Source organism: Sceloporus occidentalis, unplaced genomic scaffold (assembly GCF_023333645.1).
Source record: "Sceloporus occidentalis isolate IW3139 unplaced genomic scaffold, rSceOcc1.0.p SCAF_18, whole genome shotgun sequence".
Lineage (NCBI taxonomy): Eukaryota > Metazoa > Chordata > Lepidosauria > Squamata > Phrynosomatidae > Sceloporus > Sceloporus occidentalis.
In genome coordinates this window covers 976,783-1,004,752 of record NW_028316998.1, presented here as the reverse complement: position 1 = coordinate 1,004,752, position 27,970 = coordinate 976,783, and the positions used below count along the sequence as shown (strand labels likewise).

At 39.1% G+C, this 27,970-nt stretch overlaps 1 pseudogene; it reads right to left on the bottom strand.

The window, feature by feature from the left end:
- Positions 1-27,698, bottom strand: LOC149302525 (MARVEL domain-containing protein 3-like; annotated as a pseudogene).
- Positions 27,699-27,970: the final 272 nt, after the last annotated feature.

The window sequence follows — 27,970 nt, the reverse complement described above, 5'->3', positions numbered from 1 at the left end:
TTAACGACAATCCACGTACATGTACGGGGTGATGATGCAATGCGTTAGTGACAATGCCCGTACATGTACGTGGTCGCGATATTTGCCGGTGATCGCGGCATTTTCGCCGCGATCGGCGGCATTGCGGTTTTCCTGGAAGCCTCACAAGTGAGGCTGTTCAGGCAAACCAAAAAAAAAAGTTTTTCAAACCTTCCGATCACCGAGATTGGAGGTGTAAACAATAGACCGGTGATGTAAATCACCGATCTGTTAAACACGCCCCCGAGCAAGATGCAAATCGGGTGAGGGTCATTCCAGGCTGCCTCTTCCCTGAGGGAAGCCTGCAATGCTCCAGGGGGGCTTCACAACCTCCCGATCCCCGTGATTCACAGTGAATCACGGCGATCGGTGGGTTAAACGACAGACCAGTGACTGAAATGACTGGTCTGTCAACCCCCCGAACCCGATGCAAATCGGGTGAGGGGCATTCCAGGCTGCCATTTCATTGAGGCATGATTGCAATGCTCCAGGGGGGGCTTCACAACCTCCCGATCCCCGTGATTCACAGTGAATCACGGTGATCGGTGGGTTAAACGACAGACCAGTGACTGAAATCACTGGTCTGTCAACCCCCCGAACCCGATGCAAATTGGGTGAGGGGCATTCCAGGCTGCCTCTTCATTGAGGCATGCCTGCAATGCTCCAGGGGAGGCTTCACAACCTCCCGATCCCCGTGATTCACAGTGAATCATGGTGATCGGTGGGTTAAGCCACAGACCAGTGACTGAAGTCACTGGTCTGTCAATCACGCATTACAGCCTGCCTCTTCATTGAGACAATGACATTTTTTTAACTATACATTGAGGTTGTGTAGCCTCAGAGGGGGCTACGCAACCTCAGTGTATAGTAAAAAAAAATAAAAAAAAAATATATATATCGTTACATCTAAAAATAAATCCCTACTGTCACGAAAAAAGTGCAAATAGATATATATGTATACGTTTTTTACGCACAAGTCCTACAATTAGCGCTATATCTTCCCAAAAAATTCCCACACGGAAAGAGTTAAAATATTGGCATTATAAATGCCCATAGGGTTCCTAGTTTAAAAAAATTTATGATTTGATGGGGTAAATCGAATTGGCCGGCTTCAAAGATGTCCCAAGTATGGGACCAGATGACCAGATGTCTAAATGGCAAAAAATTCACACCTCACAAAGGTGGCCTTTTACCTCCCAAATAACCCAACAAACCATGCATGTGGGGTATCACTCTGCTCAGGAGATGTTACTGAACACATATTGGGGTGTTGTTTGACATGGACATATACCAGGAGCGATAAATATATACCTGAATTACAAAGTGTATGAAAAAAATACAAACATTTTTTACTACCCTAAAGTTTGACAAAGGCTAGTGGTAGAATTAGTGCATGGAAAGGGTTAAAATACCAGCATTTGAAATGCCTTGGGGTGTCTAGTTTTTAAAAAATATATGGTTTGATGGGGTAAATTTCATTGGCCGGCTTCAAAGATACCCGAAATGGCACATGGGGCAGAATGACCAGCTTTGGGGAAAAAATGGTTTTGAAATAGCAAAACGCTACTGGTATTTATTGCCCCATAACATTGGGTATTTCTAAACTCAGGACAAGTAGTAGAATCTATTTAGCAGGTTTTTTCATTAGTTTTTGCAGATGAGTAAAAGTTTTTTGTTCAAAAATGAGAAAACTTTATTTTTCTTACAAAAAAAAAATCACATTTTATCATTTGTTTTTATAGTAAATTAGATGATATGATAAAAATAATAGTATCTAAAGAAAGCCCTGTTTGTCCTGAAAAAAACAATATATAATATGTGTGGGAGCACGAAATGAGAAAGAAGAAAATCACAGCTAAACGGCAACACTGAAAAACGTTAAAAGAGCCTTTGTCCCACAATATACTATGAGTAAGAACCCCTTAAGGGGTTAATGTGTCTGTAAACTATATATAGATCACACACACGTTTCATGAGTCAAAGCAAAGGGCTGTTGTGAGTGATTGCATTTTATTACAGAGCGTTTCTAACCCTAGTGAGCTTCCTTTCCCCATACATTCATTTACCCATACATTCTGTTCATATATTCATAGGACACTTGTATGCATCATGTTTGTGAAGGTGCAGTCACTACATTCTGGGGACATTACATTTATTTATATAGTGCCTGCAGATTCTGTAGCGCTGTTACAATCAGTGGAATCAATTTAAAATCACATACAAAGAAGAAGAGGACCTTGCTCTTGCATTACTGCACAGATACTGGTAAATAAATCTTCCTTTATGACCTTACATGTATGAAGAGTTTATGAAGCAGGGTCACATTCTTCTTCTGCACTACCATGGATTTCTGTTTGCAATGCTTTGTTCCACCACTTTTACTGTAGTGGTTCATTTGTCTGACACTCTGATGTGCCAAAGGTATGTGGCACAGACTGGTCATGGAAGGCTTCCATCCAGAATGTAAATAATATTCTCATCTATATAGTAGTAAGGAGTGGGTGTGCAAGACCAAAATAGGCAAGGTGAGAAATTAGTGGAACCAGGAGGACAGAGCTACTGCAGATGCTCCCAGGCACGGTCATCAGATGTGATAACCAAACCTCTAGCAAATTCAGGAGAGTTTTCAGTTGTGATCACTTACTTCTCCTTCCAGCAAATGCCATTTTTCATCCCATAGTTCTGATGTAGTTCCCAAGGGGCTACACAAGGTGTTTGAGGGGCATTGCTTAAACAGAACTAGAGATGTTAATATATATATATATATATATATATATATATATATATATATATATGCTCTGTATTTCATTTTTTTACTCTGTTAAATTATACCTATTTTTACTTTATAAAAGTTATGAGCTTAGATGTCAGATTGTTGTGACTTGGGTTTTTATGGTTGCTATTCCTTCTCTTTTCCATCTTCTTACTTACCTTTATATTCAAATGCTACCTCTGACACAACCCCCTCCAGCCAATCAAGCACACTTTTGTAACATGTTTACAAGTAAAATAGGGAAAAATTGTGTTTTAGTTGAAAAATGTTAATACAACATGATTATTTTATTGGTTACTCTAAGCCACATAATATTATTTAGACATAGCAAAATTAATGTCCATTCCCAAGTAATTGTATTGTGCCATTATGTTTCCTAAACTGCAATCATTATTCACACCTTTCTTCAGCATTATCTAAATTAAAGAACTACATGTGAAGTAACTTTGATATAGAGAGTCATGTTTATGTAAAACCAGCTATTTGCATAACTTTATGGTAGACTTTTGGATTTTTCCAATACATTTTATTTGTAAGAATAATGCCATCTATTGGCTGCAGGGGCTGATATTTATACATATCGGCAGCAGGGTATGATATTAATATATATCAGAAGCAGGTGCTAATAGTTATATATATATATCGGCAGCAGGGTATAATATTAATATATATCGGCAGCAGGGTCTAATGAAAAATAACTGCCAGTTCAGCTGTTATTTTTTAATCATATTTCAATCAAGGTCTTTACTTCAAACAGATAAGTACATATTATGTAGTTAAAAATGCATGTCTAAAGCATATATATATATATATATATATATATATATATATATATATATATTGTACATGTAGCATTTTATAATTGCCCCTCCTACTTTCATCCCTGTCCCCCCATGTGCATCCCCCCCAAATATGAAAGCTGGAGGCGACATTGATTTGAAAAGGTAAATGCTAGACAGGTTATAACAACAGCTTCTCCTTGGTCTATTATTTTAGTGACCCAGTCAAAAAAAATTAGGTTACTTGCACAAAAAGAAGCAGTAAACCCGTACTGTTTCTGACCTTGCAAACCATGTACATTCAGAGAATTAAAATCCTATCCTTTAACATGGTTTCCATTCATTTCCCAAATAATGATGTTCTGGTGTATAGTTGACCAAGTCTTCCCTGCAGCTCTTTTGTAAAGCGGTTCTACAATTGCCAACTATTCCTGTCAGTAGCCACTGGTTAAATAAGTCTTCTAATGTCTGCCAGGATACCCGAAGCTTTACATAACGTTGGCTGCATCTTATCAGGTCCCATGGATTTGTCTGTTTTTACTTTGTAGATTTTAGTATTCCATTATGAACACACATGTTTTACATGTCTCCCTATTCTTCTTTTATAACGGCCCTTCATCTTCCTCTGAAGAAATCAACAGAAGTATTTTTTAGGCTGTTGGCTAGATCTTCATCCTCATTTATATAATGTCCTTCATTTGTCTTTATTCTAATTATCCTTTACTGACATTTTCTCCTTCTCCTATATATATATATATACACACACACACAACTTTATTTTTATACCTAATTTTTATATCTAAAAAAAATCACCCTTTCTTATTAACCTGTCAATGTTCTTAGCACATATAACAACAAGTTTGGACCCTTTAAACCTAGCTTTTTATTTTTATTTTGGTGTAAACATTCAGTGCTACTATGGCAGCTACTATGATGTCATCAGTAAGCTAGGGAATCAAGGCACTGTGATGACATTGTGCCATTCTGTTATTGGCACCGTTATAACTCTTGTGTGAGAGAGCTGGAGCTATTTCAGAAGATCCCTACTGTTATGGATTATTTAAAAACAGAGGGGAGTTCAGTGGTTGACCCATTTTGGGAGTTTCTGGACCCCACGGATAATATTCGTGAATTGTTCTTAAAACTGAATCACCTGTTTTTCTGGGGAAAGTTAACCCACGTGGAGGTGAAGTGGAATCGGAGGATGATTACGGCTGCTGGGCTTTGTCGCTATGACAAAAGTAGAAATTTGTGCACCATACACCTCAGTGAGCCCCTGCTGAGTTTGAGGCCGAGGAGAGATCTGGAGCAAACGCTTCTTCATGAGATGATCCACGCCCTTCTGATGATCACAGAGAAGGATGCTTCCCATGGACCAGAGTTCCACAGACACATGGAACGGATAAACAACCTAACTGGAGCCAAGATTTCTGTCTACCATGACTTTTATGAAGAAATGGCTCAGTGCAGAAGGTCCAGGCAGCGCTGTGACAAGAACTCAGTCCAGCAAAATAAGAAGAGGATTTCTCATGAAGAAAGCAGTGGCCACGGACAGCCTTCCAAGAGGCCTCGAATAAATAACTAATACTTAATACTAATGGATAATAATCAGATTTTCATAACATCATATATATATATGTATCAATAAATAATAATTGAAACCATAAAATATCTGTGTTTTCTGCTACAGTCGTCACAAATTCCACAGGATAAGTTTGTTAGTATTATGATGCACAGCTATTCCTGTTTGTAGACAAATGTTTTTACAAATGTACTAATTTCACTAGTGGGAACCTAAGTAGACATCTCTCCACGCATTATTGGCAGCAGCATCAATATGTGGATAGAAATCACAGCTAAAAAAGTAATATCATAATAATTTTGTGAAATGTGCAGTGTTAGCAATGCAACATCATGACAAATGTGTGCCATACCTCCCATGTAATCACCTGATTTCCTATTATATGATATCTAATCTATGTATCCTCAGCGTTCCTATGTCTTGTCCGTTATTTGTTGAAGACAAGTGAAAACTCAAATGTGCATGTTCTAGAATTTCATCTTAACATATCTGCGCATGAGATATTTAGAGAATAATGCTAAACACAAATACACTGTAATGTGCTTGTGAAAATGAAAAATCAACTTGGCACTTTTTATCTGGCCGTAAACATCTGCACAAGGAAAGTCAAGATGCACTTTGTTGGTTATCAATTTTTTAATTTTATACTTTTTATACATTTTTGTTATGGATTTTTTCTTACTACTATAGCCAGTATATAGAAGGGATCGGTATGCCCAAGACAAGCTCCTCAACTCTCAAGCCTGTTTGCCTCAGGAAACTCTCAATCAGCAAAACACTGTTATACGGAGCGTCGCTTGTGAGTACATGCTGTGTCGCATATTTTAATAAATATTGTGTTTTCATACTTCACCAGTGGCAGGCTTTGTTCATTTTTTCCTTTTGCTGCATGTCACGAGATACTATCCTCCACGTCATTCTCTGTGAATGAACCGTTGTATAGAAGGATTGATAATTCTGCCATGAAATACATTGTTGCAGATTGCTGATTGCAGTGCTGTAGATTACTGAATTCTTACAGTGGCTGATGCTCTGTTGGCCCGAGACTTATACGCTGCTTGCCGTGTGAGTACCCATCCCTTCTACATACTGGTGATGCACGTTTGAGACTTCTGACCTCTCCCTGTTTGTTTGTGTCTTTGGGTGAACAACATTGAACTTTTTTTGTTGAATTACTAATTTTTGTACTGTGGATATTAGCGCACTCATTATTTATTTTTTATTTTATTACTAAAGTCCTTGAGTTGACCAGAATTCCCTAAAAGATATTAATTAAAGAGTATTTATATTAAGTATCTTGAGTTCGGCAATACTTTTTTTTTGTGCAGATCATGCACAGTCCGCAGAAGAAATCACCAAAATGTGTTCAGTTACATCTCCAGATTATGTAAATACCCCACACGTAGGTCAGTGAATGATATTTGGAAGCTACAGGGTGGGCAGGATAACATGCTCATCTTACTATGGGACGGCACACAGCATAGGGAAGAGTAGAAACACATAAAATAAAGAATTAAATGCTATAACATACTGAACAAAATACAACTCATGTAGAAAAACACAAGTCTGCAAGTCTTTCCCTCTTCTAGTGAACCCCATCACACTCATCAACAGTCACTTATGTTGGAGACCTTTTTCCCCAAAGGTGGAGTACTTTATACCAGGATCTTGGGCACAGGTAGACCCCTGGTTCTTGTTACAATTTACAATACCATCACAAATTAATTACTTTTAATGTGCTCTCATGCTCTAGATTGATTATTACCGTTTGCTAGTAAGATATACCATACATTTCTTCTGCTTCACAGTTTGTGTATCTTATTAGGAGATATAACATGGTAATTTAATTTGTGGCCCCTGGTTTATAAGGTGTTGTTCCCATCGTAAGATTGAAAGGCTGGAGTGATTGGCCAGAGATCCTTATTCAATTGTAAAAAAAACCATGTGCAATTAAAATCTGACTATTTGTCTTTGCAGTTTTGCAAGTTGAGAAGTTGAGTGATCTATCTGTCCAGGAATTTGGCTGCCATACTGAGGCATGGCATATATGGCATTGGGAACAATGTCACTTTCACTTTTAGATGAACAAAGCAATTTTTATTGAAAAAAAATATTCTAAATGAATGACAATAACATATTTTAGAAACAACGGATTAAACAGGAGCAATTCAAATTCTTCTAAGACAATATAATGTGTATAAATCAAATCATTAGACAATAAATATATGAATTTCCATGAAATTATTAAATCACTTCACAATAAAGACAAAAGTGAACAATAATCAATATAACCATCAGCATAGACAGTTAACTAGAAAGCTACAAATCAATAATAAATAAATGAAAAGTTAAATGAATGCAAATACAGTGTAACAACAAAAAAGAAATATACACACTGAGCATTTAAACCTGGGAATTAATCTGAATATTAATTTTATTGTAGTTTTGTGATTTATTTGGAGAATTTATTTGCTTATTTGGAGAATTAAGACCCAGCAGGCCAACAAAGTACTTCTCTTGCAATTCCAGCCAACTCCTCAAAGACGATGATAGAATAGGATGTTAGGAAGGTGAGGTCATTTTATACCATTCTGATGTGCGATTACAGGTTCCTGATCATGAAATGCCTCGGGATCAGTCTGGCTCCCTTGTAGTTCTGGAAGATAATTCTTACTAGGTTTATAGTAGAAATATCAGGTAAAGGATTATTCACAAGGAGGAAGCGTTTTTAGTTTAACCGACAAGAAGCGTCTCCTATGGTGCGTTTGGCCAAATTTTACCATGCTGAAATACCGTGTTTGCTCGGTACCCCTCCTCTTATTTTTGAGGTCTTCTTCTAATCAGACTTCAAATAGAGCCCTGGCGGAAGTGCCAGCAGCGGAGGTTGTCTGCACAATATGCACAGACAACCTCCGCTGCTGCTGGCACTTCCGCCGGGGCTTCTATGACTGAATACTATTTTAAGGTAATGTTGAAAAAAAACCCCAATCATTATATCTGCAGAACGTTCATTATTTGAATACATTCTTAACTACATAATAAATATATTGAAAAATGAGATATAAGAGAATATGTATTATAGGATTAAATGTATGTATTAGTAAGATCTGATCTATATTGATACAAGAAGAACATATAAAGCGCTATCAGTACCTATAGTAACTATTATTTTATAACAAAGCCCTGACAGTGGCCAAACCCAGGAACGCTTGCCAAGCAAATGCTAGAATTAACTGGCAATAAGAATATCATGGATTTGCAAGAAGGACATCAGAAAAGCTTAAATTCTCAGCTATCATATGTATTAAACAATTAATTTGCCGTAATTCCAATAGACAGATACTAAAGCACATTTTTGCACATTAGTTCTTTGTTATTACATTGATCATTCTGGCATGGTTCTTATAATGTGTTTGTAAACTCTCCCCTTAATGACAAAGCCCGTACATGTACGGGCTCAAAATGCATTGTTTTCAATGGGTTTAGGGACCGCCCACTGTCCTTAAGGGGCTATATATATATATAGATCACACACACGTTTCATTAGTCAACTCAAAGGGCTGTTGTGAGTACGGCATTTTATTAGAGAGCTTTTATAACTCTAGTGTCTTCAGAGCTGCCTTTCCCCATTCATTCATTTACCCATACATTCTGCTCATGTATTCATAGGACACTTTTTACTTGAGATATGTTAAGCATTCTGTGATGTATGTGATATGTTTCTATATTATGCAAGAATTAAAATATGGGTAAGACGCCATAGAGAGCTGAGTGACTCTCATTTAAAGTGTCCTGGACTTGTTTCTAGAGGTTACTCTGTTACAAATCCTCTGAATACACAGATGAAGATAAACATTGGCAATTACAATCAGTTGAAGTCTACTTGTAATATACTGTATATAAATAGATATTTATCCAGGCCCATTGTCGCATTAAAACAAAAACAATTAATCTATCGTATTGTATGAAAACATCCAGACAAGCTTATCATAAAGAGGAAAAGGACACTTAACACGTATCGCACATACAAGCTTTGTTAAAAGCGAAGCGCTACTTAGAAAACTGCTAGTTTTATAAACAATCCATTAAGATGATTAAAATCTTAAATCTCAGAATCTTGTAACAAAGTCTGTGCGCCGTACCCTAACGCAGATGACTAATCTTAACCCCTTAATGACAATTGACAGTCCGGGCACGTCACCTAAAAACAAAGGGTTAATGACAATTGATGTGCCAGGACCCTCATGACTTCAAACTTGATGACTCCAAGGTATTTCAAATGCAGGCATTTTAACCCCTTCAGGACCAGGGTTTTTTCTTTTTTTTCCACCATGTTTGCACTAAATGACCAGAGCAGTTTTTGTGTTTTTGCTATGACTTTATTCAACTCTGATTGCCCACTAACTCATTTAGTGCACCCCCACACATTATATATTGCACAAGTATATATAAACCATCATTATGTATGAAAAATATCTAGGGGAAAAAGGGAAAGTGTTCACAGTTTCACCTATAAAAACTATATTTAACCAGAGCAAATGGGAGAAAAACCCAAAGTGTATTTAGGTATTTGCCCTGTTTTTGGAAACACCACATATGCCTGGTATTTTTATTTATTTTGGCACTTACAGGGTTAAATATGAATGACATGCATCTCTGTTTCCAAACAAGATTTTTTTTTGGAACATGCGCATGTCAGTTTTCAAACATGGAATTTTTCAGTTTGTTGGCTCCAGGTCTCATTTGAGAAACAGTAGAGGTCCCATATCTCAGTTTAACCCCCTACAACTATATATTTCCAAACACTAGACAGCTCAGGTAATCTAGTTAGGGGCATATCGGCTGATTCCACACCAGCACCTTCCAAATTTAGTCTAACAAAAAAAAAAAGAAAACATTTTTCTCATGCACTTTGCAGTTTCACCATGTTTATTTTTCTGAGTGGATATGTGAAAAAAACAAAATAGGTCTTGATTTGTGTTCAGTAACACCCCCACGAGTACAGCGATACCCCACATGCATAGAAAAGTCATGTTTCTATGATATTGTGGAGTCAAAACTGGAACATGCGCATTTCAATTTTTAAACTTTTTAAAATATTTTTTAATAAGTTCAGGGAGACCGATCAATAATCAGTGACTTAATATATCACTGACATGTGATCAGGTAATAATTATGTATTTTTATTAATAATTTCTGTTTATTTTCATTATTACCTTAGATGGCCCTTCTTTCTTTCTAGGGCAGGGGCTCCTGAGGAAGCCAAACTTGAATTTGGCAAAACGCGTTGAGAACAGATTGGGACCATTTAGATTTTTGTTTATTGCGAGCAAGATCAACAAAAAGCGATTGTGCATAACATTTGGTTGTGCCAAAATTTGTTGTAAGTGTAATTTTACCCTCATTTTTACCTTTATGCTGAGATCTTGCACCAGTGGAGTCTCTTTGATTGGTTGTCTGTGCACATCGTGCTGACATCCACCGGCGGTTGCCAGAGAGGAGGATTCAGGTCCCTTCTATGATGGAGCACCGACGTGACCTTCCTGTGCTCAGTCACAGAAGCCCCGGCCCAGGTAGCAGCAGAGGTTGTCTGCACATATCACAGACATTCACTGTCTGCCCCCACTTGACACTAGGGAGCCTGAAGCATGGTGTACAAGTCTTGGGATCCATCGGTAAGTCGGGGGCATAAAGGGGGGTATAAGGCATATCGGGGAGGGCAAAGTGGCATATCAGGGAGGCAGAGTGTCATTTAGGGGGTATAAGGCATACCTGGGGGGTCAGAGTGACATATAGGGGGTATAAGGCATATCAGTGGGGGCAGAGTGGCATATCAGGGAGGCAGAGTAGGATATCAGGGAGGCAGGGTGGCATATCAGGGTGGCATAAGAGAGGGTATAAGGCAAATCTGGGGGGCAGTGAACCAAGCCATGGGGCAGATTTGCATAACTGGTGGTAGGTTGGCAAATAAAAGGAAATAACAACAAAATATGCATTTTTCTCAATTATAGCTTTTATTAAATATGAAAAATATTCAGGCTTTTTCTTTTTTTCTAAATAAATATTCAAATTTCAGGGGGTTGTCTTATAATCGAGCAAAACAGTAGTTCCTGATAATGAGTGTGGAGTGAGTATCAGCTGAGTATGCAGTAGAATGAATGACTTTGTAAAGTCCTTTAATTGTCACTTTGTAAAATGGCGCTTAGATGGAAGGTGGTCTGTGCCTTCAAAGTCAGTTCTAACCATAGTGTCCTCGAAGCTGCATTTCCTCTATACATTCATGTACCCATGCTTTTTACTTGAGATATATAATTATTCTATGATGTTTGTTATATGTATCTTTATAATCCAAAAAATAAACAAAATATGGGTAAAGCCCCACACAGAGATTAATAACTCATAACTTAATACAGTAAACAGCTGTCATTTACGGTGTCTGGGACACTAGAGGTTATACCGCTACACATGGTATTGGTTGTGCAGCCTGCCGAGAGTGTTGACTTTATGATTATAAATAATTGTTAATTAGAACAGGCAAAAATGATTGAAATCTGAAGTTGTTGAGCTATCACCCTTCTTGTCTTCTGATTGTGCAGCACAGTTGACTCAAATAGAAATTAAAGTAAATGAATGCATACAGCCCTAACTGAACCCTACCTGAAACATTTTAGTAAAATAGAGCTGCTAAATAGGCCAACCAACCATCAAGAGAAAAAAAGCTAAGGCCAAGAGACTGCAGAGCATCTCACCCAAAGCACTCTGCAAAGCAGGGAGGGACACATGAACTTTTAAATTTCAGTTACAAAAAAATAAAGATGTCAAAAATAATACCTTAAAAGCTGAGATTTCAGTTTGGTTCAGCAGCACGCTAACACAGGAAAATATTATCAAATACGGAAAAGAGGAAAATTGAGTAAACCAACATATGGTAAAAATAACAAAAATAGTTTAGAGTACTAAAATCCCACAGTACTAAAGGGGTTAAATAATTTGCCCCCCGTCTTGCTCCGCCAGGAATGTCTGCCCTGTAGCAGACCTTTGTATAAAATGCAATAAAATTACAAGCTATAGCTTTAAGACCTTTTTGTAATATCACTATTAAAAATATTCATAAATGTGGCTTCCTTCCTCTGAATATAAACCATAAATAAAGCCTTCTGTCTGTTGCCACTCAGCCATTTCCTTATCCATTCAACTGACTTGAAAAACGCAAACACAGCAATTTATTAAGAATTCTTCCACGATTGGCATAGCCAAATGCCTTCATTCCTACTGGAATCTCATTTCCCTTATTTAATAATTTTGGGTGTATCCTATGAGGTCCCATTGCTTACATTGCTTACATTTTCTCCTTTCCCTCACTTATCTAAAAAAAACCTTTCATTTTATTAAAATGCCAATTTTCTACTTGTTGTGCTTTAGCACAAATAATTAAAAATCTTTTGACATGTGCACTTAAAGACACACAAAGCAGAAATATTTATTAAGGCAGTCGGCTAAATCTTCATCCTAATTTATATAATTATTATTAAGCTCTCAATGTTCTCCATGAAGTGTGTTTTAGCACAAATAGTAACAAGTTTGGTCCCCTTAAACCTAGCTTTTTTATTTTTTATTTTAAAAACCGCTCACAGCTTGGTGTAAACATTCAGTGCTACTATGGCAGCTACTATGATGTCATTGTTATGCCTGGAAATCAAGGCACTGTGATGACACGATGACATTCTGTTTGTGGCACAGATATTATTCTTGTGTGAGAGAGCTGTTCAACAAGACTTTTTTGAGATTACCAGCAGTGTAATTTGTTGCTACTGTTATGGATTCTTTGAAAACAGAGGGGAGTTCAGTGGTTGACCCATTTTGGGAGTTTCTGGACCCCACGGACAATATCCGTGAGTTGTTTTTGAAGCTGAATCACCTGTTTTTCTGGGGAAAGTTAACCCACGTGGAGGTGAAGTGGAATCGGAGGATGATTACGGCTGCTGGGCTTTGTCGCTATGACAAAAGCAGAAATTTGTGTACCATACACCTTAGTGAGCCCCTGCTGAGTTTGAGGCCGAGGAGAGATCTGGAGCAAACGCTTCTTCATGAGATGATCCACGCCCTTCTGATGATCACAGAGAAGGATGCTTCCCATGGACCAGAGTTCCACAGCCACATGGAACGGATAAACAATCTAACTGGAGCCAAGATTTCTGTCTACCATGACTTTTATGAAGAAATGGCTCAGTGCAGAAGGTCCAGGCAGCGCTGTGACAAGAAATCAGTCCGGCAAAATAGGAAGAGGATTTCTCGTGAAGAAAGCAGTGGCCACGGAGGGCCAACTAAGAGGCCTCGTATAAATAACTAATAATAATAATTTATAAGAATTTAATACCATCATATCTATGTATCAATAAATAATGATTGCATTGATAAAATATCTGTGTTTTCTGCTACAGTCATCACAATTTCCACAGGATGAAGAACATGATGATTTTGTATTATGCTGCACATCTACTCCTGTTTGTAGACAAATGTTTCACAAATGTACTTATTTAATTACTGTGAACCAGAATCCGTATTATGTGATATCTTTGCACGGTCTTGTGCCTTAGTTCTTGATGACAGGTTCAATTCCTTGGCAAACTTGAGTGCCATTGAGTGGCAAACAACGGTTGAATAATTCAAACAATGAATGGTACCAACAAAGGTTCAGTTAGGGTTCGCCGTTATAAAGAATCTACAGTTTTTTTTGTAGATTTTTGCGCCTTAACTCTTCAGCAATTTTCCTCTTAAGTAAATTTGAAAACTCAAAAGCACATGTTTTAGTTTTTCATCTTAAAATATCTGTGCATTTAATATGTAGAGAATAATGCTATACACAACCTAATGGGGTTTCTTGTATTAAAAAAATGCACTGCAGTGTGTTTGTTAAAATGGGGAAAAAAATACTGGCACTTTTTATGTGGCGGTAAATACCTGCAGAAGCAGATGCTTAAAAATACACTTTATCGAATTTTAAAAAATTATATACTTTTTATATATTTTTGTTATGCGGTTATGGATTTTTCTTACTACTATAGCCAGTATGTAGAGAGGATAGGTATTCATAATACAAGCTTTGCATAACCCCCGCAGCCACTCAAAGTATTCTGTAATCAAGAGCAATCGGCAACAACGTATTTTATGGCAGAATATATCGATCCTTCTATACCAGGGGTGTCCAAGTTTTTTCTGCAGTGGGCCACTTCATCAGAATTGTATACGTGTGAGGGCCGCACTCATTTTTCACTGAGAGAAAATATGGCCTTTAATAAAATATGCAGATTAAAATAAAGTAAATGACACAAAACCTTTACTTTTCCTCTCACTGATTTCTGGGATTTCTGGGCCTACAAATTCAGGATTCTGGATAAGTAAAATTCAGGGTTCACTTAGCCGAAACTGAAAGTGACCGCCCCCCCCCCCACACTTTTAATAAAAGTAAGTTACACACCAACATTGTACAAAAAAATTATATATTATGATTGTTAACAGCAATCTCAGGCATACCCAGATTCCAGCATGTACTGGTTGGCTGGGCATTGTATTTTTTGTCCAATTTTAGTGTGTAACCACACTTTTATTAAAAGTAACACACCACAATTGGACAAAAAAAATCAACAATATGACTTGGCATGATAGGAATGTGATTGCTAACAGCAAACACACTCTTTTTATACCCAGGCAACCAGTGAATGCTGAAACCTAGGCATGATGAGACTGTGATTGCTGTTAGCAGATTGCTGTTAGCTGTTAGCAATCACACTCCTATCATCCCAAGTAGGCAATACGTGCTGGTACAGGGTGGCTGTAAGTGCAGACCCCATACTGCTGGAAGCATCAATACACAAGGGGGGCAGCTAGCCAGGTTTCAGCATGTACTGGCTGACTTGGCATGATAGGAGTGTGATTGCTAACAGCAAACACACTCTTTTTATACCAAGACAACCAGTAAATGCTGGAACCTAGGCATGATGGGACTGTGATTGCTGTTAGCAGATTGCTGTTAGCTGTTAGCAATCACACTCCTATCATCCCAAGTTAGCCAATACGTGCTGGTACAGGGTGGCTGTAAGTGCAGACCCCATACTGCTGGAAGCATCAATACACAAGGGGGGCAGCTAGCCAGGTTTCAGCATGTACTGGCTGACTTGGCATGATAGGAGTGAGATTGCTAAGAGCAATCAAAGTCCCATCATGCCTAGGTTCCAGCCATTACACATCCATGCTATCACACACACACAAATTCATTCATTCACAGATTCATTCCCTCAATCAGACATACTCATTCACACAACCTACCCCACCCCCTTACCTGCTCTACAGCTCTCGATGCCGCTCACAGACTTCAGCAGGGGGCCTCTCTCGTTCTCCCCACAGGGGAAGCAGGACTGGAGCAGAGAATAGACCCTCCCACAAGTAAGCAGCAGGGCTCTTGTGATCCTGGCTGCCGATCTCACCCGGGCCGCATCTCGAGGTCTCTCCCGGGCCGCATGTTGGACGCCCCTGTTCTATACAATGGTTCACTCACACACAGTATTTATGTAAAGATGCGATACAGCGTGTACTCACAAGCGATGCTCTGTGTAACACTCGGTGCCACAGATGGTAACATAACAAACCGAGAACAGTACTAAGGTATTCGTCTAAAAACAAAAGCAGATCCACTGGAAAATGACACTCAAAGGTTACCCCTCTCTCCTTTAGTTTTATGGCACAAATTATATTTTGGTTTTGTTTCAGAAAAATGAAGACTTTTTTTTTTTTTTTATCCTACACATTTAGTATGAAAATAATTTTAAAAAGTCTTATCAATTAAGGAAACAAAATACATTTTCTACATAGAAGCTATAATAACTATACAGTGCTAGGGCAAGTGGCAAATGTGTGTGTGTTTATATACAGTATATATACACTAAAGAACTTGTCTTGATTTAGAAGATATCTTTAATACATTTTGGTAGTTATACTAAGAGTTTCACAAATTATAATCTTCCCCAAAAGTGTGTGTGTTTGTTAGCATGTATGTGTGTGTTAGTATAAATGTGCATATGTAAACTGGACTGGAAAGTCTCGGTCAGTTGCATACCTGATCATTTGATTTGATTGGCTGCTTTAAGCTTTAAACTGTCTAACAGACACAGGCACTACACACATGCATACACTCTGACTTCACGTTGCATCCTGTCTCACAAGCCTCTACGTGCCACATTGGCTTGAAGATCCTGGCGCATTAACATTGAGCCTTGAGAAAATCATGCAGCTCCTACACTCACCATCTCTGATACACATGTACCAAATGATGGGAAGTGACCAGAAGACTTGTGCACGGCAAGCGAAATTGATTCAGATTAAATGTTTGTTTTGTTTTTGTTGCATTCTTTCTCAGATAACTACTTTAGTTTTTACATTTGAAGGAAAAAAAAAACATTTAGGGGGAGTTTTTTTAAGTTCTTTAAAATTTAAGTTCTTTTTTATGAAGGCTAAACACCCTGATGCACAGTAACAACACTTAAAGAAGACAATCTACACTTAGGTGATATCTAAAAAATCTTAGGGTTCAATTGCTAGTGGTGATTTACCATTATTATTACTTAGTGGTGTGCAGGAACAGTGTTTTAAGATGCAACCTCTAGAAACATCTCCCAAACACCATCAGTAAGAAGAGAAAGCAGATGTCCATTTACTGAAATGTCTTACATTATAAGGGTGCCAATACATTTTATAAATATACATTAATGAGTTATAAAGGGGACTATGATTGTACAAGCTCAATCATCCAGTAGAGTAAGTGGAACATCAGTATCAAAGGCTCATCTCTGAAGGAATTTGGGTTTTAGGTAACTTTTCTTGTACTCCTATAAGAGCCCTAAAATCCAACCAATGAAACTTTATTGAGTGTGGTCTATTAATCGTTCTGACCAAGCTGATCATTTCACAGATTACATGGTTACATTGGTACAGTTTCCTTGACTGATTAGGTCTATATGCCACTGCCTACCACCCACATTTTCCTACTAAATGATGACACTAGACACTGTAAGTTTTGGGTAGGGAGTTGGGCACAGCTTTATTATTTATTATTTCACTTCCTAGGCCAGCTGCCAACACTTTCCAAACAACCTGCCAGCTGCCAACCCTTCAAACACTGTGAACACCCCACCAAGCAAACTTCCGGGTCAACAGTTCTCTGTGCTCCAGTTGGAATAACATGTGAATACTTCAGTTCATGATTGCATATTTATTTCGGGCCAGGATTGTCAATCCCATAAAAAAAAGACCTATCTGCAAACATGTCCTATGGAATCTGTCCAATACTGTTGTGGCAAAACACCTCTTAATAGTAGATGAAAGTTGAGTGAGCCTGTCCAATTACTTGCTCAGCTCAGTTTGTTAAGAGAAGAGAACCTGAGCCGCAGTGACAAAGTTAGTTAAAATACTTCCTCCTCTAACCTTATTGAGGCACACTCTGGCTCACTTTGAAATTGTGATACCTACCGTGTCCGCCGCGGTCCCTCGCCGGTCTGCCGCTGGTGGGCGGCGCTTGCGCGATGACGCGCTCCCGTCCTCTCAGTGTGACGTGCCCGCGGCACGTACACAGAGAGGACGTGCCGCGCGCACGTCTTCTCGGTGTACTGTGCGCGCGGCACGAGCACAGAGGGAGGGTCGCGTCGATGTGGCGCGCTCACGACGGACGCATGATAACATGCGAGCCGCCGTGGCATGCCCACGATGCACCCGTAGTAATGAACGAGCCGCTGCGACTCGTTCGCGGGGCTCGACTTATACTGCATCTGCCGGTGTGGCACACCCGCGGCGCTCGCGGGTGTAGCACACGCAGATGCCGTTTTGTTTATTGTTTTTGTTATCGCACCGACGCCATTAGTGTGCGCCGGTCGCGATGACGTCTCGCACATTTGTTTCTTTTTGGTTTCTATAGTTTTCCCGCCCTTCTTCCTATTTAAACCTCCTGTCCCATTAGTGCAGTGCCCGTTCAAAGAGTCACTTGTGTGTATCTCTGGGTTATTGTGATTTACTTTATTCTGATTGATCTACGTGTACCTGACCTTGGCTTTGTTTCCTGACTTCGATTCTGTGCTGCCTGCCCCGACTTTGGCTTGTATACCGACTTTGCTCCTGTGCTGCCTGCCTCGACCGTGGAACTTCCTATACCCGTTGTGCTGTGCTACGCTACCGTCTCTGCATTGTGGGTGCATTATCCGTGTTGTCCTAGGTCCCGCATAACAGAAATAACATAATTGCATATATTTATAGTTATTTTGAATATTTTAGCTTTAATGTATTTAATGTTTTTCATTTTATGTACTAACATTACTTCTGCTTTTTGCAAAGTTTTAATGTGATGATTTCATGCAAACATCCCATTTACAATAATGCTTTAGCACCTCCATCTATCAGACAACATTTGTAATACATAGGGCCAGTGCTTGACCTAATGGCACCCGAGTCAAAAACGCATTGACTAAATCCACCTTTTTTGTCACCATTATGTTTTTTCACAACTTGTGTTTACAATTTAACTTATAAATACACTCTCTGCATTGCCTTACTCTTTCATCTAAAAGCTATTGTGAGTTTTAAAGTCTGTAAAACATAGTGGTACACTCATGTGCACCAAAACCTCTGCCCTTAGAATGAAAGACATCAGGGAAGAAAAGAGGGGGCACATGGATATGGGTCCCAGTAGGATGATTTGCCCCTAGTAAAGGGATCCAAGGGGTGCCACCATTTCGGCCTGGTCTCTGTAGGAAGAACACATGACTGCTAGCATCTTGTTGCTGAGACTAGCTGTGGTTACACACTTTATGTTCACAGTGTGCATTGTTTTACGAAACTGAACATACACAACTAGCAGAGATTGTGGACATTCTTGTAGATCTTTTATAGTAAGTAATTCTTATGACATAAACATACGTAGTGGCTTGATTGGAGTTCTCATTCAGAGCTCAACAAGAAAAGTATTTTTTACTGACTTTATTTGAAAAAGACATACATTTCACACTATGTAAAAACAGTTTACATATTTACAATAATTTACACATGATTACAAACGGGTATTAAAAAACCTTTACCTATAAGCAGCTAAATGTTGTAAGCCTCAATTAAAATAAATTTTATTCTATGATATTGTATATGTATATGAGATTGTATAACACACTCATATAATAAAATGAGAAATTCTTTCACGTAACACTGGCAGTAAGGATATAGCACAAAATTACACAATTGTTTGTTATATATTATTATATCAATGTGCTAGGATGAAACCTTTGTGAATCTAATTCTTTCCGTGATCGAACCCTGGGTTCATTTTGCTTGCAGGGTTCAGGAGGACATTCATAATGCAGATGATTTTTCTTAAAGTCGCACCCAGTTCTGATATAGAGACCACACAATACTGTGCTAGGAAGGTACAGGCAAGCAGCAATCAGGCCAAATATAGCAACAGCTGCATCCCCTCCTTGCACCTCACAGTTCATCCAGGTGTAGCCACGGCCCGCATAAACTCTCTCTCTTTAGCCTTGCAGATTTCAGTTGAGTTTACCTGCTTAATAAAGTGCAGGTAAAGTCCGACTGCAACAACATACGCCAGGAACGCAAGAGCGTCAAAAATCAGTTCTGCAAAGAGGATTCGCACAGAGACACTGTGTAATGGTTTAGCCCCCAAAATCAGGAATAAAATAGTAAATGCACACAGCAGCATGCTGAAAACCACTCCGCCATAAACTCCTGGTGCCCTCAGCTGAATGTATTGCATGTCCATCTCCCGCACTTGCTGTAGCTCATTGCCTTCAAAAGGACTGTATGTGGAATCGATACTGAAAGTACTAAAGCCAGCTGCGGATGTGTACCCAGTAATAACTGCGTAAGATGCTACAACACAGATCAACACCCCGGCGGTGATTTCCACAAAGTGCAAGACTCCTGCAAGTAGAAAACAAAAGATCGTTAATATTTTCTTTTTTCTAACTGAAAAACATGAGACAAAAAGTAAGAAAGAAAATGAAGGGAAGAAACGATTTGTTGTAAGAACATGTGGTAGTACACAGTGGCGTCTCCAGCTTTCATATTTAGGGGGGGCACATGGGGGGCCAGGGACCAAAGTAGGGGGGCCAATTATAAAACGGTACATATACACTATATATATATATATGTATATATACATACATACATACACACGTTAGACGTGCATTTTTAACTACATAATATGCACTTATCTCTTTGAAGTAAAGACCGTGATTGAAATATGATTTCAAAATAACAGCTAAACTGGCAGTTATTTTTCATTCTTTAATATTAGCCCCTGCTGCCGATATATAGAAATATTACACCCTGCTTCTGATATATATTAATATTAACCCCTGCTGCGGATATATATATTAATATTAGCCCCTGCTGCGGATACATACTTATATTATACCCTGCTGCCAATATACATAAAAATTATACCCTGCTGCCAACATATATTAATATTAGCCCCTACTGCCGATATATATTATTAGCCCCTGCTGCCGATATTAGACCCTGCTGCCAATATGAATATAAATACTAGACCCTGCTGCCAATAAATATTAATATTAGCCCCTGCTGCCAATATATGTTAATATTAGCTCCTGCTGCTGATATATATTAATATTAGGGAAAAGAAAAAATGTCGGTGCGCTAAGCTAGTCTCAGGCTCAAATAATACAAATGTATAATATGAGGCCTACCAAACAGTGTGAGCATGCTGCAAATACAGTGTGTTGGCTGTACAATGTATACAAAAAACAAAATACTGTCTGCGCTTCTCACCCTAATAAAGTTGGCAACAAATATATAAACATAATATAAATGAGAGGTTTTGGTTATATGAATTGGCCAAAGCATAATTAAGCTCACCCGCCACGTCAAGGCACACTCTCAATAGGGTGAGAACCTACTCTCACCTCCTACATAGTGGGCACAAAAAGCAGTTTATACTGCTACCAAAACCAAATTAATGTGTTGGGGGAGGTGCAATTAAACCTCCTCCCATTTAACCCCTGGACAGCAAGCTGCAACCAGACTAATGAGGAGCCAACAACCTCAAATATGTGCAAACAGGGAAAAGAAAAAATGTCGGTGCGCTAAGCTAGTCTCAGGCTCAAATAATACAAATGTATAATATGAGGCCTACCAAACAGTGTGAGCATGCTGCAAATACAGTGTGTTGGCTGTACAATGTATACAAAAAACAAAATACTGTCTGCGCTTCTCACCCTAATAAAGTTGGCAACAAATATATAAACATAATATAAATGAGAGGTTTTGGTTATATGAATTGGCCAAAGCATAATTAAGCTCACCCGCCACGTCAAGGCACACTCTCAATAGGGTGAGAACCTACTCTCACCTCCTACATAGTGGGCACAAAAAGCAGTTTATACTGCTACCAAAACCAAATTAATGTGTTGGGGGAGGTGCAATTAAACCTCCTCCCATTTAACCCCTGGACAGCAAGCTGCAACCAGACTAATGAGGAGCCAACAACCTCAAATATGTGCAAACAGGGAAAAGAAAAAATGTCGGTGCGCTAAGCTAGTCTCAGGCTCAAATAATACAAATGTATAATATGAGGCCTACCAAACAGTGTGAGCATGCTGCAAATACAGTGTGTTGGCTGTACAATGTATACAAAAAACAAAATACTGTCTGCGCTTCTCACCCTAATAAAGTTGGCAACAAATATATAAACATAATATAAATGAGAGGTTTTGGTTATATGAATTGGCCAAAGCATAATTAAGCTCACCCGCCAATTTTTATATATTAATATTAGACCCTGCTACCAGTATATATTATTAGTCCCGGCTTCCGATATATATTAATATTAGCCCCTGCAGCCAATATATATTAATATTAGACCCTGCTGCCAATATATTTGCCACACTGACTGCAGATCAGGGGAAGACTGTGAGAGTCAGTGCAGCGTTCCCTCCTTCTGACTGCACCATCACATTGAAAGGTCCTCTCCCCTGTAATCATCCCCAGAGTCCCTTTGTCCCCTCATTCACTAAACCATACCGCTCTTTTACTTACACCCTGTAGTTCAGGTATAGATCAAATAAACAACACATGGAAACAGCACATGCAACTGAATAAGACAAAAAAAACCTGTATTTGCAGGTATACATAAATAATGTATGGAAACATAGCATAGCAGATATAGATCAACAGAATTTGACACACTATTTGACATCCAAACAACTATAAATCATTCTTTTTTATCACATTATTAAAATCCCAGAAATCAAAAAAGTTAAAAGGCCCAAATAAATTAAGGAGATTATACATAATGGAATCAAACATTTGCTACTGCAAAAATTTTTAGATGAAAAAGTCCAGTTTTATTCAGCGCAACAAAACAGTGATAGCATTATTCTTAACAATATTCTTGAAAACGAAATATGAAACTTCAACAAAACTTTTAGCCATTAATGCAACACAACCATCTTAGCACTGCGTCACCAAATGAACACCTCATCACAGATAACAACATGCGTACAGCTGCATATAATTAAGCTGAATACCACTTGGTCTCCCTTAACAGGGAAGGCCTGTGAAACCAAAGGGGAATAGCGTCCTATATAATGAAATCAAGAATTGAGTTTCACAAACTCTGAACCAACATCTACGTTTCCTTTTTAATAATATATCCAGATTGAAATAAGAGTAAATAACACAAAACCTTTACTTTTCCTCTCACTGATTTCTAGGCCTAGAAAGTTTTGTCCTCTGAAGTGACCACAAAATCTGGATAAATAAAAATTACAAAGTTCTATTTAACCCTCTACAGCAAGTAAAGTGCCAGGAAACAGATGACCAGGACAGGCTCTGCCACACTGACACCCAAACACATACACCAGGACAGGCTCTGCTGCCACATGGACCCCCACATCAGGATGGGATAACCTACTAATAGTATAAAAAATGCCTTCCACATTGCTTTGTTGTTTGTGTGTATTGACCCTTGTGTATTTGTGCCCCCCCAGCCCCCCCCTTTGTGCATTTTTGCAATACACCCTTGTGTATTGATTTATTTGATGCCCCCAGCCAGCCCCCTCCCTTGTGTATTGATTTATTTGATGCCCCCAGCCAGCCCCCCTCCCTTATGTATTGATTTATTTGATGCCCCCAGCCAGCCCCCCCTCCTTTATGTATTGATTTATTTGATGCCCCCAGCCATCCCCCCTCCCTTGTGTATTGATTTATTTGATGCCCCAAGCCAGCCCCCCTCCCTTGTGTATTGATGCACCATCCCCTTGTACTGGTTTATATAATGGCCCCCATACCCATGTGTATTAACCCCCCCGTTTGTGTATTGATATATGTGACATCCTTCTAACCACCCTGATGTGTAATTATGTCCCCAGCCACCATCTTTGTGTATTATTTAATTTTGCCAAGGCATCCCCCCTTGTTAATGTCCCTCCTTCTGTCACCTCCACTATTTATTTAAAATAAAATACTTTTTTTGCTGGCCTTCATTCTTCCACTGTAACACCGCTGCTCTTCTCCCTCGTGCTCTTCTCCCTGTCAGGCAGTGACAAGCAACTGTTCCGTAAGAGCCCGCCCCCTTCAAAGGGGCGGGACGAAGAGCCTCAATCAGTGATCGGCATGCCGGCAATCCATTAAGTGGCCAGCAGAGGCGGTTTTACAGCTGCCTTGAAACTGTCAGCCGCATCGGCTGCAATTGGAGTTTAGTGTGTCGGCACACCGGCAAATGTCCCGGTTTCCCGGCGGTGGGCCGGGTCAATGGTATAGCGTTTCAGTTGGGGGGGCACACTGGGGGGCACAGCATAATGTAGGGGGGCCATGGCCCCCCCTGGCGACGCCACTGGTAGTACACGAGTGCAGTTTTAGGTTAGATGGTAAAGTCTTATCGGTAGAAATACTGCTTGACATAAATGGGTAAACAGTGATGGCAAGAACTGAATAAGGAAACAAAAAGTAAAGGGAAACTGGGATATCCGCAATGTGCCTTATATGATGAAAAGCTTATAATCAGAATATAAACTTGGTTTAAAAAATTAAAGTGGACCTAGCATTCAGAAATGTCACATCTACACACCAGCGCCATTCACAGAAACATGGAATATGACGGCACTTAAAACGCTTCAGCCCATCTAGTCAGGCCATGCATTTCTGGGCTGCAACATCTCACAAAGAAGAACCACTTTTAAGATATATTTTATAATATGACATACAGATGAAATTTCACTCAAAAATACACAAACCTAGTTTAAATCTCAAATGGATGTTAAAAGGATAAATGTTATCAATACAAGGGGTCTTTTAATTTTGACTTTGGCATTCTTGGCAAGCAGTTACAACAAAGCTGTCTGTATCCATGACAGTGGCCCTTATTACCGTATTTGCTCGATTATAAGACGACCCTGTTGGAAAAATGTTTTACCAGTAAATGTTAACTCATGTAAACTATGTAAACTATTTTTTTTTAATAAAAGCTATGATTGAGAAAAATATTTTGTTTTTAATTCCTTTTATTTTTCAACCTGCCCCCCAGTTATGCACATCTGCCCCCAGGCTTGTCACTCTGCCCCATAAATGCCTTAAACCCCCTATATGCCACTGTGCCTCCAGAAATGCCTTATACCCCTATATGCCACTCTGGCATTTAGGGGGGTTAAAAGGCATATTATTGGGCAGAGTGGCATATAGGGAGGTATAAGGCATTTCAGGAGGCAGAGTGACAATAAGGGGGTTAAAAGGCATTTCATAGAGCGCTCTGTCTACAGAAATGCCTTATGCCCCCCATTTAACATATACACATTGGTTTGTGAATGCAGGAGCATTCAACCTTAGTTGAGTTTGGCCAGTCCATTCACCCTTCCACTCAATACACCACTCTATGTAATCAAGACTCAGTTTTTTTAAGTGATTGTTGCTTCAGTAAACTCCAAGAATTTCAGGGACATTGGCCCATCTGCATTCCTAGGTTTAAGGTAAGGGGTTCTAGGTTTCTAGGTTTCCTGGGACTGAACCCTGCAGGCACCTGTCTGTGCTCAGCAGACTCTATGTTAAGATAAATATATTTTTGCCTAACAACCAAATCCTGGGTCAGTTTCTTGCAATATATATATATATATATATATATATATATATATATATATATATGTTCTGGGCTCCGGCTACCCGGAGCCATCCCTTGTGGGGGTGTTCCTGCTAACGTCGGGGGCATTCCCCGCTCACGTCAGTAGGTGTTCCCCGCTGACGACAGTAGGCGTTCCTGCTGATGTCAGTAAGAGTTCCCGTCAATGGCAGGGAAAACACCCCCATTTAAAAGGGAAAATGGGCGGGGAGCGGGGCGTGTCAAGACCCCGTTCCTGCGACCCAGAGGATTCCGGTCCTGACCCGGAGAACCGAAGAAGCGGTGCTTCACCCGGCAATCTCCGGGCAAATCAGGAGAGTTTCCAGGTATGTATTTACTGTATTTGCTTGATTATAAGAAATGAATATTCATTTAGCAAAAAAAGAAAATCCTTAATAAAAGACTACCCTCTAATAAAAACATTTTACTAGTAAATATCACATGTAAACTATATTTTCATATTTAACCCCTTCAATCCCACGGGTTTTTGGAACCTCAAAGCCTGGAGCAGTTTTGCCATTTTTGCGGTATGTCGGTTTTTGCGATGATTCTCTTTTCCTGTGAATAGTGTACCCATGTAAACTATATATTGTTTTTTCAAGAAGAGATAGAGCTTCTTTTGATACCATAGTTGGATGATTAGCTGAAAATTTAGAATTAGAAATTTAGTAAAAACTAGCAAAGATTAGAAAAAAAAAACTAAAATCTGAATCCTCACAAAATTAGGTAAAGTGATGGAAAATCCCCTCCAAGTTTATCAATTCAGGTGTCCTGATTTCAGAAATACCTAATTTATATAGATTTTCCAGACTTTCCCAGCACCAGGGAGCATACTATAAGGTGTACAATTTTGTATAATTTTTATGCCTATGGCTTGATGGGTTTGGGGGTTGTGAACGGGGGCAGGAGGGTTATACTGGCTAGATTTTATGCTAGGGCAATGGGAAGTAAGGTTTTTTAATAATTTTTTTTATATATTTTAAAAAAAAATTTACTTTTTTTTTTTATTTTTTATATATTTTTTTTACACAGAAATGGTTAGAGGTCCTCCTAGGGACCTCCTGAACATGCCAGTGATGTCACAATGACATCACAGCTCACATTATAATTTTTTTTAGTATTATTTATATTATTAATTTAATGATTTTTTTAATATTAATTTTTAAATGAATTAACTTTTTTTTTTCCAGCTTTTCTGTTTCGGGACGGTAGGGGGAGTGAGAGACATGGTTTCTCACTCCCCTCCCCGCGATCCCCCTGCACCGATCACACTGTGATCTATATGCAGGTCCTCAAAGTCCTGCATAGAGATCGCAGCGTCTCTGTGCCTCATCGGAGGGCAGGATATTCCTGCAACCCGGAAAGGGAATGCCCTATCGCGCTTTTGAAACTGCGTGATCGCACGATCAAAGCCCGGAGCAGTTTTGCCATTTTTGCGGTATGTCGGTTTTTGCGATGATTCTCTTTTCCTGTGAATAGTGTACCCATGTAAACTATATATTGTTTTTTCAAGAAGAGATAGAGCTTCTTTTGATACCATAGTTGGATGATTAGCTGAAAATTTAGAATTAGAAATTTAGTAAAAACTAGCAAAGATTAGAAAAAAAAACCTAAAATCTGAATCCTCACAAAATTAGGTAAAGTGATGGAAAATCCCCTCCAAGTTTATCAATTCAGGTGTCCTGATTTCAGAAATACCTAATTTATATAGATTTTCCAGACTTTCCCAGCACCAGGGCGCATACTATAAGGTGTACAATTTTGTATAATTTTTATGCCTATGGCTTAATGGGTTTGGGGGTTGTGAACGGGGGCAGGAGGGTTATACTGGCTAGATTTTATGCTAGGGCAATGGGAAGTAAGGTTTTTTAATAATTTTTTTATTATTTTTTTATATATATTTAAAAAAAAAATTTACATTTTTTTTTTTATTTTTTATATATTTTTTTTACACAGAAATGGTTAGAGGTCCTCCTAGGGACCTCCTGAACATGCCAGTGATGTCAAAATGACATCACAGCTCACATTATAATTTTTTTTAGTATTATTTATATTATTAATTTAATGATTTTTTTAATATTAATTTTTAAATGAATTAACTTTTTTTTTCCAGCTTTTCTGTTTCGGGACGGTAGGGGGAGTGAGAGACATGGTTTCTCACTCCCCTCCCCGCGATCCCCCTGCACCGATCACACTGTGAATTATATGCAGGTCCTCAAAGTCCTGCATAGAGATCGCAGCGTCTCTGTGCCTCATCGGAGGGCAGGATATTCCTGCAACCCGGAAAGGGAATGCCCTATCGCGCTTTTGAAACTGCGTGATCGCACGATCGGGCAGTTTGCAATGTAACAGCTTACTGGCTTTCATGCCGGCTTCTGCTGTCAGTGGGGAGTCCAGGATGTGTCCCTGACGCTGCACGAAGGGCTGGACGTACCGGGACGTCCATAGGGGTTTCTTAATAGGCGTTTTTTGGACGTCCTGGCAGAGCCGGCCTTAGGCGTTGTGGTGCCCTGTGCGGACTACTCCTCTGGCGCCCCCCCTTCCCTATCCCCCCAAACTACCCGCCCTCTCTGCCCCTTCAAACTACCCCCCTCAAACTACTCTGCCCCTTCAAACTACCCCCCCGCCCCTTCAAACTA